This window comes from Teleopsis dalmanni, chromosome 1 (genome assembly GCF_002237135.1).
Source record: "Teleopsis dalmanni isolate 2A chromosome 1, ASM223713v2, whole genome shotgun sequence".
In the NCBI taxonomy this organism is placed as follows: Eukaryota; Metazoa; Arthropoda; class Insecta; order Diptera; family Diopsidae; genus Teleopsis; species Teleopsis dalmanni.
Window position 1 is genome coordinate 58010013 of NC_051846.1, and position 5459 is coordinate 58015471.

Below are 5459 nucleotides of genomic sequence, written 5' to 3' on the forward strand. Positions count from 1 at the left end.
CAAAAAAAAAAATTAGACAATCTAAATCACTTATTGGTACCTATGACAAAAGAAGATACCGGAATTGTGTAGAGTTATCTTAACTTAACAAAGCGTTGTAAATTAAAGCACCACTTTACGACACTGGGCATATATATGGATTCAAACTACAGATTCTACAAAGATAATGCGGACTCGACCAAACATTGCTATTAGAATACCCTTCGCTAATGCAGACACGGAATAGATTCCTGGAAATGTATATACTTACAGAAGAAGCAATAAAACTCTGTAAAGTGGGTTCTAAATTAATTTTTGTCGAAGCAATAGGGTTTAGAGACATACTCTAAATCCTATTAATAATAAATAAATAAAAAAACTTATTTTCGCAAAACTATTGAGCAAATAAAAAATATTTTAATGTTTTATAACCCGTTAATTTTATTTAAAAGAAGTAAATATCATCTTTTGCAACTAATATATAGATATTAAAAGCAAACTTAAACACCGACATTAACTGTTCAAATGCCTAAAATTTCACTCCTTTAAATGTCATCATTTTTACAATCCTGCTTGTGAAAAATCTGGAGCGAATTGATTAAGTTCAGCTGATGAAGGATGATGACGTGGCTCGTCAGCATTAAGAAGATATTTTCGAGGATTGGCCATAGTGTCTGAAATATAATAAGGATATTTGTAACTTCTAAATCCGCTCAATATAATTCCATAAGTCTACTTACTGGCAAATAAAGCCAAGATCATAGCAAGCAAGAATCCAAATGCAACGAATTTCATTTTGAAGTTTTTTTAATGTTTTCTGTTCAACTCGAAAGTTTCACTGATTAATTTTTAGGATTGACTACGATATTTATACAATTTTCAAGGGTTTAAAAATCGGTAAAATGTCGTTTTTATAAAAATTTATTTTTAACACGGGTTCAAAAAATATATAAAAAGTGATTGATAAATATTATTTTTATTCAAATGCATTTATTTTCAATTCAATACAAAGTTGTTTATCATAAATATATTTGATATTGGCATATGAATGAAGATAACTAAAAAACATATTTACTTATAGGTATATTTGATACTAGTTTTCTTAATTTATTATATTCATTTATAATTTATCCATTTTTACTTATATTTCACAGTTACTAAATATATTTTAAAATGCGCACAAGATAATAATTAACGATTATCTCGAAAAAAAAAATGGATTATAAATATCTAAAATTGTATAAAGCAATTGGACATTTAAAAAAATGATGTCGTAAAATAATGAAATACAGAAACGAGTTTCATGTATGATTATCTCAATAACGTATAGCACAACACACAAACTATACTGTCAATTGTTTACTTAACTACTGTGTTCTCCATAGCCCACACTATTTGACTGCATATTTCAAGACCCAACAGATGAGAGAGGTTTGACGTGAATGAAAAACTAGTTCTCAAAAGAAAGGCATTCTCCTCATGACATATAATCTCCTTCGCTCACACCAACAACTATTAGCTATTTGCATTTTTTTAATGCCAAGTAGATCAGAGAGGTTTGGCGTGAATTAAAAAGTGATCTCCAAAACAAAGGTGCATATGAAAGATTTGACAGTTCTTAACAAAGATATATAAGAAAGATGTATTTTATATAACATTGCATCAGAATTGAAGACGGAAATATAAATAAATAAGGTCAGGTCCCGCTCACAACAATGATTTTTATGTTAAACCATATTATATTAGATCTTCCTGTTACTTAATTATTATTGAGTATAGTGATTAACCCATATTAGCAAAGCTAAGTAGTGTAAGAGTATAATTAGTAAACTGATTGTAAGTCAATAATCATAATATGACAAGATTTCATGCCATCTACAGTTTCTTTAAGGAGTCTCTTATTCATCAACTCACAGCTGAATTGGTGGATTTGAAACTAATTCACTTACTGTAGATTTATATGTAGATAGATGTTTTTTGAGTGAGCTATGGTAATTCGAGTGTAAAGTTACACAACTTAATCAAAATTTTTAAATTCAGAAATAATATATTTAAAATCATTTATGCCTAATGAGTAAAATAATGTTTACATATGTAAAAGTTAATTTATCCCAATCGTATTAAAAGACATTGCAAATTAGAAATTATAATACAGTTTAGAAATTCGTGTATTTGTTCTTGCCTAGTTTCATCGTAGAACTAAATTCGCGAATATAAGTTTATTTATTTATTTATTCCTAATAGGAGATGTACCATCAGGTCAATTGTACCCCATTCTGGGTTTAGAGTATGTCTCTAAGCCCTATTGCTTCGATAAAAATTAGTATAGAACCTATTTTACAGAGTTTTATTGCTTCTTCTGTAAGTATATACATTTCCAGGAGTCTATTCCGAGTCTGCATTAGCACTGATCATTCTAATAGCAATGTGTGGCGGAGTCATCATTCTCTTCGTATAATCTACAGTTTGCATCCGCATATATGCCAAGTGTAGTAAGGTGGTGTTTTAATTTACAGGTTTCTGTGACAGTTTTCTGTGATAATTTTAAGTTTTAAGCACAAAACGTCCTTAAAACAAAAATAATTATCAACTTGTTCTATTGGATTTAGGCTCTCAGTACAATTCAAAGGCTTTTATGAAACAATCCTATTGCAAACAGTCTTTTATCTTTGTATCCCTAGCTCAAATCTGTGATCTTTGATTTTTATGGGTTCAATCAGTATTCAATACCAATTAAATTTTCTAGTTTTGTTCAATTTTTTTTGGAAATTTCAAATATTAAACGAGGAATTATACTATATGGAAGGAGAAACTTCTATTTAAAAACCTTTCTATAAAAGCAGATAAATAAGTATAATCAAAATAAATCATTTGTATCTTCTTCTGAATATCGAAAGTAAGAATTTTTCTAAAAATTGATTTTTTTTCCTTTATCTTGGATTTTTTTGCTCCTTACCTTGGATTTCGAAATCTAAAGGATTATAAGCATAATATCAACAGGTCAGTAACCATAATTTGTATTAAAAATAATTATAGAATTTAAAAATTTCATTTGAAAAAAGTGAATTTCATTTATTTGTTATATTCCATTTAAGCAACTAAAAGCAACTTTTAATATATAAACTAATAGTGTCCTAAAATAATTGAAATCGCCTTCTTCAACATTTCATCGAAAACAATTAATTAAAAAGGAGCGCTGGCATCTGGAGCGAATTGGTTAAATTCAACTGATGAAGGATGATGACGTGGATCTTCTGGAGTAAGAGCTACTTTAGGATTGGCCAGGGTATCTGAAATATATAGAAGAATTATAGAATTTTTGACTCAACTCTATAAGATTATTTTGCTAGTTAATGTGGACTCACTGGCAAAGAGAGCCAAGATCATGGCAAGCAAGAATCCAAATGCAACGAATTTCATTCTGAAGTTTTTTATTATGTTTTCTGTTCAACTTAAAAGTTTCACTGATGAATTTTCAGAAACGATTGCAGTTTTTATACATTTTTTTGCATTGGAAAATCCATGAGGCGCATTCTTCGTTGAGATTTCTACAGAAGTCAAGTTCTTAAAAATGCTAATTTATGTTATTTTATTACACGACAAAAATTTTGTATTTGTAATAAATTTAATTTATATTTACAGTTCTATTTACTTTTATGAAAGTGTAAACAAATAATGATTATTTATGACATTAAGACAAGTTGATGAAAGATACAATTAGATCTTGAAGATAAATATTGTTATGTTGTAAAGAAAATTAAATAGAAATAATTTATTGTATTTAATTTTAATTTTAAACAATTTAACTAAGATTTTCGTACGCAAGCTATTTATAATGGTATATTAAATTGATTTATTCAAACGAAATTTGTGGTATTAAACCATCACTTACGGTAGAGGAACTACAATAACATAAAAAACGAAGTAAGTCCTTTCACATTTATGGAATTTACATATGATGGTAAGTCCATAGACCTCATAAAAACGTTTTCAATATAATATCAATTATAAATCACAATACTATATGGTTTTGAACATCTTTTGTCATAGAATATCTATATAGAGGAGCCCATATATTTTTTAAAGGAACAGGCAAAATTTGATGTGATTTATACTTGTAACACCTTAATGCTAGCTTCAACGTACTATGGTATAAGAGAGCTGGTCTCTGCCTCCCATTTAGTAAATATTACATACATTTCAGAAAGTTTACACTCATTTTCACAAATTTTGTTTCATGGTGAACCTATACAAAAATAAAGCTGTTGGGTAAATTAATAATATTATGATTAATGAAATAGTCAGATATGAAGCAACTATGTCCTATTAAAATTTTTTATTCATTTAGGCATATATGTAAGAAATACTATGAATGATACATCTTTCCTTCTTATTCAATGTCGATGATAATGATAAATATATTCTCACATACACCTATATTATATTTTGTACTCGGTTTGCACTCCACAAGCAACTTGTAGGACTAATATAAATATCATAAATGTTTTAAAATAAATCAGAAAATAAAAAAATATTTTGATTTTTTATATCCTGCTAATTTTATTTAAAAGAAGTAAATATCATCTTTTGCAACTAATATATAGATATTAAAAGCAAACTTAAACACCGACATTAACTGTTCAAATGACTAAAATTTCACTCCTTTAAATGTCATCATTTTTACAATCCTGCTTGTGAAAAATCTGGAGCGAATTGATTAAGTTCAGCTGATGAAGGATGATGACGTGGCTCGTCAGCACTAAGAAGATATTTGCGAGGATTGGCCATAGTGTCTGAAATATAATAAGGATATTTGTAACTTCTAAATCCGCTCAATATAATTCCATAAGTCTACTTACTGGCAAATAAAGCCAAGATCATAGCAAGCAAGAATCCAAATGCAACGAATTTCATTTTGAAGTTTTTTTAATGTTTTCTGTTTAACTCGAAAGTTTCACTGATTAATTTTTAGGATTGACTACGATATTTATACAATCTTCAAGGGTTTAAAAATCGGTAAAATGTCTTTTTTATAAAAATTTATTTTTAACACGGGTTCAAAAAATATATAAAAAGTGATTGATAAATATTATTTTTATTCAAATGTATTTAAATTCAATTCAATACAAAGTTCTTTATCAAAAATATATTTAATATTCGCATATAAATCAAAGCGCAATGTACAGACTATGAAACAAAAATATATTTACATATCAATATTTTACATATAGATATTTATTCTATTAAAATTAGATACTACTTTTCCTGATTTATTATGTTTAATTGAAATTTATTCATTTTTATTTACATTTTATTTAATCTTTCAATATTCTTTCAATCTTTCAATTATTATATGATTCTATATAATGAAGAATTAATGTATGTATATATAAAATATAGATATATGCATATATATATACATATTTAGAATAAGTGGTGCGTTTAAAAATAATATCGTAATATAATTAAACACATGAAAC